The following is a 15,475-nucleotide window of genomic DNA, read 5'->3' as shown; positions in this document are numbered from 1 at the left end:
TCTGTACTAAGCTTTTGCCTGATTTTATCTTCTTTTTTCTTATTTCTTTTTTAAAGAAATCTACAGAATTTGTATCACTTTATGGCAACCTACGCTGCCATTGCTGTAATCTGCATTTAACATTACAAGCAGTAGGTGGAATCACTCCGTCTGCAGGCTTGCTAGAGGAGACATCAGGAATCAACTCCATCAGATTCTTCAATTTCAGAAAGATAAGCAGCTATGTCTCAAGGGACTGCTGTGTGCATTTGAGTATCTGTGCAGTCCCTTGTTCGTTTTTCTACATCACATGCAATCCAAAAATAAGAAAATCCCTCCATGCATCCTTACAGTGATTCCTTTTTTAAACCGATGCTTCTTTCACTCAGGAGTATCTCTTATAGGCTTAATACAGAGCCTGTACTTTTCATAGGATTTTCTTTTTTTTTTTTATTTAATTTTTTTTTTAAAGAAGAGAAATATCTTCTTGGTAAAGATGCCATAGTCCTGTACGTATGTTTAGAGGATACAGTGCCAAAACAATGACTTAAAAATGAAGATAGCCTACAAGGATATGGGACTGGGTAACCCAGTGAGGTCAATTAGAGGTTTGGATGAGGTTCACAGAAAGACAGCCAAGTCCTTTATTGACCACTCTGGGAGAAAAACGGAACTTAGAAGCTGGGAGATAAATAAAATGTTACGCTCTTTGCTGAACTCCATGAAAAACGGAGAGTAGGTAGAGATCAATATTCTCCAAATAGAAAAGGACAAAGTTAAGGGGAAAAGTATTGCTTTCCAAGGCACGGAGGTGTATACAAAATAGAGGTATTCATTCTGAATTCTCCATGCAGACCTAGCTCTGCTATCGGCGTAGTGAAAGCAGTGTGGATTCCCCCCGTTACTCCCAGTTTCCTACACACACACACACACACACACACACACACAAAAAAAAAAAAAAAAAAAAAAAAAAGTGATCTGACTTGTAAACACTTATGATGATTTTACTTGAATACATAATTTGGGGTTCAGTCATGACATCTACAAATGTAGTCCAATCGGGTTATTTGAAAGTTTAGGAAATGTTGCTAGTTCTAAAATCAGTGTAAGTAAGTAATCAGTGCTTAGATTACTCCAAGAGATTGAATGGGGAGGGGATGGTTGGAACAAATTCAAATCACATTAGAACTTAAAATCAGAGCTGTTATTTTCAGTACATCTAATATACTCAGAACTCAACAAGCAGGCTTACCAACGAGACCCCACCAAGTATAATGATAACATGATGGCATTTTTAGGTAACCCAACTACAAAAAAAAAAAGTCTTTACAGATGTATTTTTATGGACTTTAAATGCAAATACAACTCCTAGGCCTATGAAAGTCTGGTTAAACGCTCCGCAACTAATGCTGAAAGTCAGGCAACATGTCTTTCAGTAAAGCATGCCCTTCATTTTCTGTTGCTGTATGAGAGATTTCCAGCTAATCCTCCATTGTCCCATTCCATTTTTCCATCTATTGGCTGTTTTTATTTCCTCTGCTATTCACTGTAACAACGCTTTCAGTACTGTCACATGATAATAGCATTCACAGTAATATATGGTATACAGTTCATAGCCAATAATGTCACTACTTCTGTTTGTTTTGAAGCTTGTGTGATCTAAAACTAGGAATGTGAAATAACGTATGCGTTATTGACTGTGATACTAGAACACGAGAACAGCTTCTGATCTTTGCTGTGTTAATGTGAGTGCGAGGAGATGGTATTGACTTTGGGGCAATTCAGTGACATTTTGTTAAGCATAACTGACTTCAGATCAGGAGTGTTTTATCGGCCTTACTTGATGAATGCAGCATATTCTCGTAACCTGTAGCACCTGGCACTGAATTGCCTTTCAAAATTTTACTCTCTTGCAGCCCCTACAATAAATTTGCTTGCAAACAAGGTTTATTGGCAGTTGTCTCCATTAGTGCAAGTTATCAAACAGACACTAGCCCCAAATTTGTTCCTAGAAATTTTTTTTTTTCTTTTTCAACATTTTTGTATTTTTTATAAGAAATTCACATCTGTCTTCTTCATACTTAATGCTTGCTCCCTATTATTTTTTCTCATGTATTGGCATTTTAAAAAATATTGCTGGCTTCCTGTTTACATTCTATCTGAAAAATACTATAAATAGAAAGAATGCTCTTGAACTGTTCTGTATGAGAAATTTAAGATGTTGTTTGTGCTGAAAGTAAAATGAATACATACATGTTATTGCAATCATTAGAGTGAAGGTTGAGAATGTTTCCTAAATACGTGGAAGCTACTGTATTGGAATTATGTTGTTGTTGACAAAATGGCAGGAAAAGCAAGTCCTGTTTTTTTTTTTTTTTAATTTCCTTTCTCTGTCTCCCCATTCAGTACAGAGGTGATAATTGCTGCTCATATTCACAGCTCACACTTTTAGTTTGTCATGTAGCCCACTGATGCATTTGCTCTATTTCTCCAGTTTCATCAGATATGATTTGAGTTGATTTTTAGATCTTTTATATCTTGGATATCTTTCTTTTATATCTTTAAAAAGAAAGTTACACTTTGTCCCAGGATGCAAATAAAATATTTTTGTAATTGAAAGCCACTGATAAAATTTTCTCTGGTTATAAAAAATGTTTTGAGAGTTAGGTGTTTGCCCACTGCCTTCAGTAATGAAAGAACAAGGGAATAAAATTTTAGAATTCAAGATCAGTGAGGACAGAAGTGATCTGAACAATCTGCCACTGAAGCTCTCCATTTGCAAAAATCTTTGTGTCAGGAGGTAATAAACATCTCTGACAAAAAGAAATAAACGCCATCTTTACTATGGTTGTTTGGGTTTTTTTTTTTTAAGCATTTCTAGGCAATCATAGCTTTAAAAGACATGGAAATCCTGAATGCTTCCATTCTCACTAATCTTTGCTTTCAGTTTCTTTGAAAAAACAACTTTTCAGTTTCTTTATGTTTATTGAAACATAATTTTTTATAAAATTGAATGGAATTTATGCGGAATAAATACTGGCTGTAGTGCAAAAGGATCTATTGAGATTGAAGTCTATAAGAAAAAAAGAAAAATGGTTGTGTCAATAAGATCTGGCTTCATTTACAACACATCTGCGACATGAATCACTAAAAAGACTGCTTTTTGCCACTACTGAATGGACTTAAAACAGGACATTACAAACCATAGAGAAATAATTCATGCATTTCTGTTTGTTCGCAAATGGCTTTCAATGCAATGAGTAATTAAGGAAGTCATAGCTGAATGTGTTGTTTCCAGCACCCACACAGCACTTATTTCCAACCCTAGCTGAAAAATGTCATCTCATCACTACTGAACTTTTGTGTCATGGTTGCAGTAGAGCTTTCACAGTCTGCTGCATGAAGTCTGGGTGACCTACAAATTGTTCTCTATTTCTTGCTGGTGGGAATAATGAGGTGGGAGCTTTGAGTTGCTTAATTCTTTCAGATTCTATAATTCTGAACAATGTTGTGTATTCTCATCACAGGTCTATACAGCCCATTAAAAAAAAATCAACTGAATACAGACAGTACTTGGATTTCCACATGCACCGTGCCACGAGCTCTTTCTTTGGGAGGCTGTGGGAAAGATTGTTTAAAAGAATAATGTTCAAGGAGTTTTATTGTTTATTTGTACTGCCTTTCTGCAGTATTTATAAGTCTTATTCTGCTATTTGTTCTTCTTATTGGTGATTCTAAGGATATTTTGTACCTTGTGCACATTTTTTTTAAATTAAAATTCTGGGGGTAAATGTTACTGTCAGCTATTTTGGAGTAAAGCCAGAATTAATGCTGTCATGTAGCTTTCTTCATTTCTGTAATGCTTTATATCAGTGTTTTGAGCCAGAGTCCCTGCATAACGTGGAATTGAAATTCTAAACAAAAAATATTTCAGTGAAATGTTTTTCCTCTTTTTTCTGGTTAGTCAAAATAACATATTTCACAGGAAAACAAGTTCTGATCATTCTGTTTGTGAAAAATTCAAAATGGATTACACTGCTCTAAAATGTAAATCCCTGAAACCTGAATGACACATTTCAACTACCCACAAATCACATACTCTTTCCCAACAAACTTTTCTAGTTTTGTTTTGCTTCATTACAAAAAACTGTCAAAAGCTTAGGGTGACACCTACAACAGAAAATCAGACTGCTGCCCACCCCTACTAATTTCTATAACAGTCTTTAGCTATAAGGAGGAAAAATGAAGCATTAGGCATAAAGCTGTTTCAGTGACAAGATGCATCTGAATTTCTGTTTTCTGATGAATAAGGAGAGTATCTTTGATTTTTGCCTTTGCTGCTTTCCAGTTCTCTGACAGTTGTTTCTTTGTTTTCTTCAGCCCCAGCAAATATACAATCTCTCTTGATTTAAAAACTGCAAATACTTTTCTGTGTATATGTGACTGTGTGCACACATGCTATGTCATTTCTTTGTGTGGTAGCAATTAAGAGCATGTACATATCAAGGCTTATGTTTTCATCTGGCCGTGCCTTAAAATATATTTATAATAAGAAGCTGTGTGTGTTTTTCATGAGAGTTTTTTGTTCCCTCAGTGAAGTAATGGGTTGATGAGTGTCATACTTGACAGATAAGGGAGGAATTCACTCAAATAGGATCATCAAAACCAACGTTCTTTGTCAGAACTGGCTTCATAAATAACGTGCATCAGCTTTAACTCTGACACTGTGAGTATATCCTCCAGTACTGGTTTCCACTTGTTTCAACCAGATTGCCTAATAACAATGAATAAGTCATAGCCCTGTATACGTATGCATATATATGTATGTGTATTCACATTCATACATAATTCATGTCTTAAACAACCATTTTGTTGTGGCACAGAGGTCATATGTCAAAGTTGTGGTGAGCTACATAGACACCACTCTTTGCTTGACCTAAATGATTAATCAGGATTCAGAATACTACAGATCATTTCACTTTGCAAGAAAAATATATTAATGTTGGCTATATTAATACAGTCCTGCTTTTCTTTTTCATAAAGAACACAGTTCATGATAGCCACTGAAAACTTCTTTTGCTTATCACTCCTGTCTGTTTCCAGTCATTAATTGGCCCCAAATTGCTCATTAAGTTTTTCTTAGCCTGCCAGTTCTTCTAAGCTGAATGCAGTGCTTTCTCCTGCCTCCTCTCCTTGGTTCTCCTGTCACATAAATCTTCATAAACAAGAGTCGTTGCCTTCCTTTCCACATATCTTTCTTTAAAGCAGTGGCACTAGCTAGGGTTTGGATTTTCTTTCAAATTTCTGATTGTATACAGAGTCATAAATTGTTGACATACTTCCTCTTATTTATAAAATACATTCGAACAACATGAACAAAGCAGGAGACAGGTTTTGCCTGGAGCTCCTTATATTGGGCAGCTTTTATACCACCTTGCTTCAGTGATATTTAACCTCCATGTACACCAAATTGATAACTTCAGAGTAGCATTCAGCCTCTGGTTACATATGAGGTTACATCCTCATATGGCCTTCAGTCTTCCTTCTGTGTTCCATCTTCTCTCCACAGGATAAGAAAAAAACATTGTTTTATAAATCACTGTGCAAATCCCTGTTAATTTGAAAGCTATAATTTACACAGCATTGCAGCACTTCAGTACTGAAGCACCTGAAAGTAAAGAAAGAAAAAAAAAACTGCACAGAAAATATGCAACATTGTCTGGGAATTTGTTGACAAGACTGTGGGAGGCAAAGTACAAATTTCTATATCGTTCACTGATAAAGTAGAGAATTAGATTTCATTAATGTACAATTAGTACCAAACCAAGTACCCTCCAGATGAGGAGAGATGACAAGTGAGTTTTTCTACTTTATAATTTCTTCATTATATTTGAAAAACAAGAGGTGGTCATTTGAACAGTTCTAGTCTACCTTGATCTCCCCAAAATATGGGCCAGTTCATGACACTTAGAAAATGTTGAGACTAAAACAATTTGAGCATACTCTAGGACATTTGAATCCATCAGATTAAACCTGATCATTGTCAGATATTATGCACTCTTGGTGGCTGAGGGCTACTGTGGGAGATTATTCACTTAAATGTATTCAAGTATACTGGAAGAGAAGATAAAGGAAATACATTTATCAAAATACTTTGTATTTCTCTTAGGTACCAAAATGAGGGCTTGAATTTTCAAGGAGTTTGAATACCTGGTAAATTTTTTCAACTGTACCAAATTTGGATAAGCATATCTTTTCAGAAACACAGCCCTTTTGCAGGTGTCTGTCTGGAAGATGAGTTCTTTCAAAAAAAATTTGTCAGTCATGGATAATAGAAATTTTCTGAACCCTGCGATGCTGAGCTTTTTTTTTATCCATTCTCACAGATATGTATTACTTTGCTGCAATGCCTGTATACACTGCAGGCACAGCATGGGCATCTTTCACCTGGTAGGTTCACCAACACTGAGCTACATACAGACAACCCCTAAGCCACTTTATCTGCATTCACCTGGCTAAAATTTAGGCTGTCCAGCTGACAGGGGTTTGCAAAATGATGCACTGAATGTTGTGCAGATAGAACTAAAGACAGATCTCTTTCAAATGATTCCTAACCTCACCTTCTTCCTAAAAATATTCTGTGTTGTTATTAATTTATATTAATGCCACCATCTGGTCTTCCTTAATGACATGTGCCATTAATCACGGCTGTTAAGTTTAGCTACATGCCTACATCTTTTTTGACCCTCGCTGGCTATATATATCATCACTGTATATTGCCATAGGAAGCTGTGTAAATCATTCTACCAGTCAGTCAGCCGTGTGAGCTGCTTGCTGTAAAATCCAGCACTCAATGTGGATTTCAGAGGGCAAGTGCAAGTTAAAGCAGAGTAAACAGAAAAAAAAATCTACACCAGAAGAGCAGTGACTCAATAGCAAGCTGCTCTATGAAGAGAGGGACCTCCTTCTGGATCCAGAGTTTGTTAAGGTCAGTTGGTGTTTTCCATATAACTGTGACCTTTAGATCACATTCCTAGAGATCTGTTGTCTTTGGGCAATTGCCATTTTCTCCCTCCAACTCAGGACTGGAAGGAAGCTGTGGTCAAATCCACCAGCAGTTCAAAGTGATTTCACTACCACCACATCTAATCTCATCAGAGTCAAGAATATTTTTAAATCAAATTATCTAACTGGTTAGCAAGTTGTGTATTTAAGTTAAAAAAAAAAAGGTATTAGATGGAAAATATGGAAGCACTTCATTTGAGATTCCAATGTACAGTGTGAGCCATCCCCTTTTGGTTTTTGTCCAGTAATGTCCAAATTGAGAGTTGGTGGGAAGTAATTTATGGTCATAAATAAGCTAGTTTAGAATTGTTTAGCAATCCAGTACATTCCTTGCAAAGTTTGTGAAATGTCCAACAGTTTGAGGTTGAAACACCTACAGTAACAAATAAGAAGCAAATCAGGACAGGCTGACCAGGGTGTTAAAAAAATTCACAACAAAGCCTGTTGCAGGTTTTCTGAGCTTTGAAAGAACACCAAACAAGTCAGGTTTATAGTAGCTGTAATTGTTTGATGACAGTGATGCTTTGAATGCAAAAGGCCTATTACTTTGCCTTGCTGTCTCCTCTGGAAGCAGCATTTTGGTCATCATATCCTCGCTTGTGAAAGTTGCTGAGCAACTTTATTTCCATATTACTTTACAGTGTCCCCTTTCCATGGGGAGATGATTTTATTTTGACAGAGTGCAGTAACTTTCAAGAACTCCTAACATCTAATGTATAGAAAAAGTCATGAATTCATATTCACTCTAGGGTGAAAGTTACAGTGTATATGCCAGAGGTGAATGGCACTTGTGTTATGTGACACTGCTATGGAAGACAGTAAATCATAAGATGTTACTTCTCACCTTGCTGAAGCTGTAATATGGATATGACATTTCTTTTTATTGAATGATCCAATTAGTGGTGGGGAAGGCCAGGTCACACAGAAAAGGGCTTCCCAAAAACTAGAATTACTTCTCTGAGGTGCTTGAGGTACCTTTTGAGATAAGGAGAGCAGACAGTTTTTGCAGTGAAAATCAGTAAATACTTGGCTGTCCATCACTGGTTCTTTGTGTTGCTGTAATGAAGCTTCCACTTGATATCTGATTATAAACAAGTGATTGCATTGCCACTTCTGTTAATAAAGGTTCCTGTACTGCTCTTACTGCAGGTCAAGCCCACAGTGCAGAATTGGTTAGGAAGTTGGGAAAATCCCATGAAATCATACTTGGGATTTGGAGATGTATTTCATTTTCCTTTTCTTTTCTTATGCTCTTTTCCTTTACCCTTATCTTGCTGTAAGAGAAGACAGGCTAATCTTAAGCCACAGCTACCTTTAACAAAGCTGGCCAGCACAGTTTAGCCACTTTGGCAAGGAATATTCCAGCACAGTGTGACTTGACCTCTTTGCCTCCCAGTGTAGAAAAGAGCAGACTTTATTCTTGGTTGCTTCTAAATGAAACTGCTTTGCTCCTGGGGAACTTAGCACTCCGTGAAGTCCTGAGAACTGGTAAATAGCAAAGCTGTATGTATTACAGCTGGAGAAACAGGGGTGGGCTTAAGTGTAAAGGCCAATTAGGTGTACAGAAGAGAGAGGGACAAAGTGAGAGGGGAAAAAATATTAGGGACAAATATGCTTGCATTAGCTGAAGAAACTGCCACACTTGAAAAAGAAGTGGACTGGGTGTTCTTTATTCAGAAATTGGTTCTTGGACAGGGCTGACCATCTTTCTAGATAGAGACTTTTGTTTTTACTTTTGTTGCTTAATTTGATAATTAAATCATAGATCAGAAGGTGACCTGGAACAGGAAATGCAATGATTTATATCCTTCCTATTTTTTCTGATTGCCTCTTTTTCTGTCTTTGTCATGTTTCCTTCTTTCTTCCCCAGCTTCCTGCTATTTTTCCACACGTATTTTGTATATTTAATATTAGAAATCAGCTAGGGAATATAGGAGACCTCGAACCTATTGGGTTGCCTTCTCTATAAATGCTGCTGGCAGAGCAATCACCCTTTGCACCTTACTTTCACTACCTGAAAAGGAGGCTTCAGATATTTGACCCATGATTATAATAAGGTCAATTCTTCTACTGGAAAAGTGGTGCTGCTCTTCTTTCATCGACCATTCACTTGACCAATATCCCTAATGTTGAAGACAGGTAAGGAAGTAATTGTCGTAGATCAGTCATTTAACATTAGCCTTTAGACAGTTACAGGTCTTTACAGAGAATATTTAAGACTGGTAAAATCAAATTAGTACATGTGAACTAATTACTGATTAGTACACATCCATCTTACCAACACTTCAATTAAGTAGAAAAAAAATTTGAAATGTGCCCTTGCTGGGTTAGATTGCATTCATTTCTTCTAATTTATTTCAAAAATTTGGATTTTTTCTTCATTTTTGTCTTAGTTTGCAGCATATTCAGCTTGTATTTAGAAACTGAAGACCTTTAATAAACTGTTCAATCCCCCTCACATCTTTTGCAACAATCAGCCTCTTACAACATCCAAAGGGCTTACAAAGGCTTGGCAAGCTCAGATTCAAGCTCTGATTTTTATATTACCATCCCTATTTCCTGAAACAAATGAGAACAAAAGGGAACTTCTGCCAGAGGCAATGTGCATTACCAGTTGCAGAGCACGTCTTCATGGATAGTTTATAAACAAATTATTCAAAGGTTTTTGGAGGGTTTTCTTTCATGCATTTGAATCCATGCTTGATATCTTATGAGAAAAAATGACAGAACCCAATGATAATATGTTTACTTCAGCAAATAATTTAAATTAATTTGTGGATATAGAATAACCAAGAGCTACACAAAGTTCTAACCAGTGAGAAGAACAATTGGTCTCTAGGAAGGAAATTTAGGGTTTGTCTTTTACTTTTGGTGCAAGTATATATCATTCAGAAGTGAAATGTATAGTAGTTACAACACAAGTTGATTGGATAGTTAATAACTTTGACACTCAGAAGTTAACAAAAGAAAATAGATTGCATTTCTAATAGCAGTTAAGAGGAATAATTGTTGTATCTAACGACTAATTGAACAACGTGCCAAGCAATATCAACGTCAAAAGGAAGGTAAATGGCAAACAAGTAAATGAAACAATGAGAGCTTTTAAAGTAATAATACATTATTTGGAAATAAATGAGCTTGGCATTATGTAAGAACTTGTCTACAAAGAAAAATTCATCAGCGTAAATACATTGGTGTAATTATACCTTTCAAAGCAACATAAACTACAGAAAGAGAAGGCACTGATTGCAGAGTAGGATTCTCCGTATGGGCCATTACGCAACTCTAACTGCTGCTGTGGTTACAATGGTTAACCTGTCCTTGAAGACAAGACCTAAACCCATTTGGTAAGTGTACCAGGCCCTGTGCTCTGAGCACTGGGCTGCAGCCTTTTGGAGCAGGTTTCAGCAAGGTTGGGTGGTGTTCCCAGCTTACCTCTGCCTGGCAAAACAAGGCTGGAGTAGGATTCATGCAAAACCAATGATGAATCATATTGTTTGTGCTCTAATGCATCACGTGGTAAAGTGGCAGGCTGATACAGTAAATATCACTTAAATATATTCAGTTTCACAATGCATAAAACAAACCCCCTGTTGACATATTTTGCTATGACATTTGTTTCAATTGTAGTACTACAATTTTTTAGCATTCTCTAACCTGCTTGCTAGGAAAAAAAATAAGAGTCTGTTGTTCTCTATGCCATAATTAAGTTGATAAATAATGCCTCAATGGGATTTGAATATAGAGTTTAACAATGAACTTAAAGAGTTGGTAATTTTCATGACTCAAGTTTTGATAAGCTGAACTTGAAACCCAATTAAGTGGGGAGCGGTGAGGTAAAAGGAAAGATCTAGCAGTTCTGTGAGCACCTCACTTTCTTGACTATGAATCTGTAAAACCACATTCTCATGAATGTAGAGTAACTCTTTTAGTGGGAAATTTCAGGTGTAATGCATGAAAAAAAGCACCAACACAGGTTAAACCAGCAATAGTGTTGATAGTTAGACTTTGCAGGTGTTTCTGCGTGTTCTTAGTGAACCTACTCATAGTGAACCTATGATTTTCAGTGAGTGTCCAAGAAAGCAAATGTAAAGTTTGCAACCAGTGTGCACGTGTAAGCAGTGCATGCAGTTGAACAGACCAGCACCAACCATAGGAGTGTTCCACATATGCAGAGACCATAGCCTCAACTTAAATCCTAACATCAGTGTAGCCTGTAGAATGTTTTACGGTTTTAACCCACTTATGCGCTTGGGGGATTTAAAAAAAAAAAAAAAAAAAAAAAAAAAAAAAAAGTATCTCTGTAAATGTATAAAGATTATAGGTGTTCATGTACACTGTACTTTACAAGAAGAAAATCAATTTTTCATTCCTCTGTGGCAGCTTGTGATGCAACTAGAATATTACCTGAACTAAGTAAACAGAATTATCTTCTAACTCGAATAAGAAAAATGTGGCAGGAACTCTTTATCTCTCTATTTTCAACTTTTATTATCTAAGTTTGACTGTGATTTAAAAGAAAGGAGAGGTAAATGAACCGAACACAGAATTGTTCTGAAAGAAGCTAAAACGAGCCCTGTGAAAGGCCTCTGAAAGGTTCAGAATGGAAATGATTTTCAGTTTAAATTACCTTTGCAAAATTAGAATGTGGCATTCAGGAAGTTTCAGTGAGAAGTCCATTTTTCTTCTTCCTTTTTTTACCTTTGTTGGTTTGCGCAATGTATGAATTGCCTCATGGTCCAGGCTGATTAATACCAATTTTAGTGTTCCCTCCCATGGAACTGCTCTATGAGCACTTCACACAAGTTAAAAATTACTCTTCTCTAACACGTCTGCAACATGGTAAACACTTCCTAAAGGTGTTGCATCTTGTTTTAACCCTTGTTACATTGATTTCAAACGTTGGGTACATTTCAGTGATGGATCCAGAGAGATGTACAACTCAGTGACGTGAATGTTATTTTGTTTCCAATTAAGAATGCAGATTAGTTACATAAATAATAATAGTTGCATTAGAATTAATGGAACTGCAACAGAGTATGTCGGTGGAGTGTTTTACTTGAGAGATTTTCCATATCGATCCTTATCTCACGTTCTGGAGGAACAGTCATCTTCTGCAATGGTCAATTATCCCGTGCTGCACATAGAAGAAAAAGAATGAAAATTCCCACTGTGATCAGATGACCTTCAGATGGGAGCACTTATAGCTTCTTTTCTTCTGAATGTGTAAGCAGAAATGTCTTAATCATCTTTAAAATTTACATTATATAGTTTCTCTTTCTTTGCTCTCACTTGTAAAACCCAACTCCAAAACCCGACTTCATAAGCTTCGTCCTGCTTTAGTGAGGTCCACATTCTCATATATTCTCAATAAAAATATGAAAATATGGTTATCATTTTTCACTGTATGTTGGAACAAAAAGAAATGTCACGCTGACTCTATGCATGCAATATAATGTTAGTTCTCTTGCTTTCTGAGCTGAATGATTCTACAGAAAAAGTGCATGATTGCCATACGTAGTGTTCACCAACTATTTTGGGAACTGCTCTGTGCTTTTAACCTTATGGATTTAAGAATAACTGATGTTCATTTTGTGCATACAAAATTTCTTAATGCTTTTTTTTTTTTTTTTTTTTTTTTTTTTTAATACTTCCAGATTTAATTTTAAGAACTTTAGAACACTATTGTTTCATTTTCTTAAATTTCTAGAGAATAATTTCACCTTCTGGATCTTATACTGTTTCATTTTGTGTCTTGGAAATATCTCTGAATTCATGTGAAGCTTATCACAGGCATAAAAAACTATTCTTATTGAAACTCCCCCTAGAAATATTGGTGTTTTTATTTGCTTTTTTTTGTTTGTTTGCTTCTTTCTCTCTTTCTTTCTTTCTGTCTTTTTTTTTTTTTTTTTTTTTTTTTTATTGTAAGATCTTCAATAAGTTTATTGAGTCAGAAGTTTATTGTGTGTATTTATTTGTTGGTTGTGAGTGATCTTTCCTGGAAAATGGATGGCATTTCTGTTTTGGTAAGACTGATCCTGTCTTGTTTTTTAAAGACACCATCTGCTTTCCCGTGCTCTAAAGAGGACTGTGGTGTCCAGCGGGATTTCTATCATATGTTTTCCTTCTTTACTGAACATCTGAATATTTTAGAGAGTAGATAAAGGCATAATTCTTCTTCCTACCAGGTGCATTTCTTTATGTATTAAAATCACATGGAAATACTTGAGGTTAAAGTTATTATAAATCTCATACTTTAAAATTTAATAATGAACATTTAGCATATACTCATTAAAAGCAATTTTCAGTAATAGAGCCATTGCAAATAAATTAGGCAAAAAATGGACACATTTTCTGAAATGGGAGCTTTGGATCCGGATCTCAAAAAATCTCAGAGAAATACTCTGAAAAATTTCTTTTAATATCACCATCACATTTTTAAAAGAACAAACAAAATCCAGGTTTATTCAGCTGTGAGTTCTATTGACCTGATTGAGCAACTTCTGTTCCTGTGTAAATTCATTACTTGCATGCTAATTACGAGAAAAAATCTTTCATCAGGATCTCAACAGGATATGGATGAGGATTCTACTGAAATTTTACTTCCTTACATCGAACCAATGTCCCAATCCTTTTCAGTCACCAGCAGTAAAGCAAATGCTTGGTTGATGCTTGTGCTTTAGTATCTTGTTGAATTTGAAATTTGGCAAATACTGGGAGTACTAATCTGAATAAACATGCAGATGCTTAAAACTAGAATTATCTGAACCATAGAAACAAGTAGAAAAATGAAATATAATTACTTTCCCAGTCTGAAGTCATTCTGTGTTTCAGAATTCAAACATGAGGACTGTTGCACTTCCCAGTTCAAATATATATATGGCAAACTTATATGAAGTCCTTTTTTGTGATTACTAATTTAATGCAGTGTAATGCACTGTAGAAGATCTGAGACAGTGGCTAAAGCATGTGGGTGGATTGTTAGCACATATATTTCCTTAGCAAGGCTCCTAAATTCACTACACAATTCTCACATATTTTTCCTTTGTTTCTTGTATGCTCAAGATGTGACAGATGTCATTTCTACACTGATTTTATGTGCGTGAAAGATGCACAACACGGGGGACAGCCAAGCAAGTGTATTAATGAATGTAGCTATATTCATGAGTAGCTGTGTCTGGTGTTCAATGGCATCAGGCTGCATTCCCCTGGAAATGCCACCTCAGCCACAGCTGTTCACATTTACAAAAATAGGGAGTTTACAAAAATAGGAAGTGTATACCTGCCCTATTTTATGGCACTTAATTATACCACATAATGCACAATGTCTTTTTTTTATGTACAGTGTCCTCAACATTTCACCCTCTTCATTCCATATGCATTGCACATGCCCCTGTGGCATTCTACATTTTATTTGTGTAGATGTACACACTTCTGTAGAAGGTGTTAAACACATATGCCTGCATACCATGTTAAAAACAAAAAACAGTATTTTCTGCATACCTTAAAATCTGATCTCTGAATTAAAACTGCTCTGGAGAAGCAAAATACTAAATAACACTTCATTCTTCCTCTTGCCTAGAATGGAATTAAATCAGAATTTGATTCAAACATGATCATAATGCAATGAATTTAAACCCTATTTTATCCGCTGTGAATAAAACAGATTATTCCTATTAAGGTGTGACATAGACACATAACAGTAATATACGTTGTTTGATCCTTTTTTTACTGCTACTGTTAATCAAGAGATTAAGAAGTTAAGTAGGATATATAACTGTTTAGTGATGTTCTGTCAACAAGTGCTATTGAACACAGAGATCCTGGCTGAATACTGTTCCTTTTAACTTTCCAGGTCATGACACTCCTGTCTATCAGACAAATACAATAGGAATTAGTCGATTTAACACCATTTCAGTTCTAATTGAATTCCATTTGCTAAATCCTGAATAAATACATTACAACTGCTTCTTTGGTCAAACAGAGAGAAATAGTCATCTTTTAATGACTCCCCTGTGGGTTTAATGCCTATTCTATCTGTTAGAATAATGATTCCTACATCACTGGAATATATTTAAATGATAATAGTTATTTAAACATGCCAACTCCTTATACAGTAGATAAGTATTTTTAATTTGTTTTTATGAAATCAAAAGGCTGGCTAGAATAACTAGTTACTCATTTGTCTGTTTTCTTGAGTATCTTGGTATGCAAGCAAAGCCACAGGATTATGAAAGGATTTTATATTTGCTAGGTATCCCATTGAGGATAGGATTTATGCCAACGAATACTAATATCTGCCATGTAAATGCACTCCCTGCTCATCACCCTTGATATTCTGTGGAGGACAATAGGCCACCTACATGTGATTCATCTGTTTGGACAGCAGAAAATCTTAGATTAATGACTCCATGAAAGTGATCTCATGAGA

The sequence above is a fragment of the Lagopus leucura genome, unplaced genomic scaffold (assembly GCF_019238085.1).
Source record: "Lagopus leucura isolate 7727_CA_CO unplaced genomic scaffold, USGS_WTPT01 Super-Scaffold_100045, whole genome shotgun sequence".
NCBI classification, from domain to species: Eukaryota; Metazoa; Chordata; class Aves; order Galliformes; family Phasianidae; genus Lagopus; species Lagopus leucura.
This window is presented reverse-complemented; position numbering follows the sequence as displayed.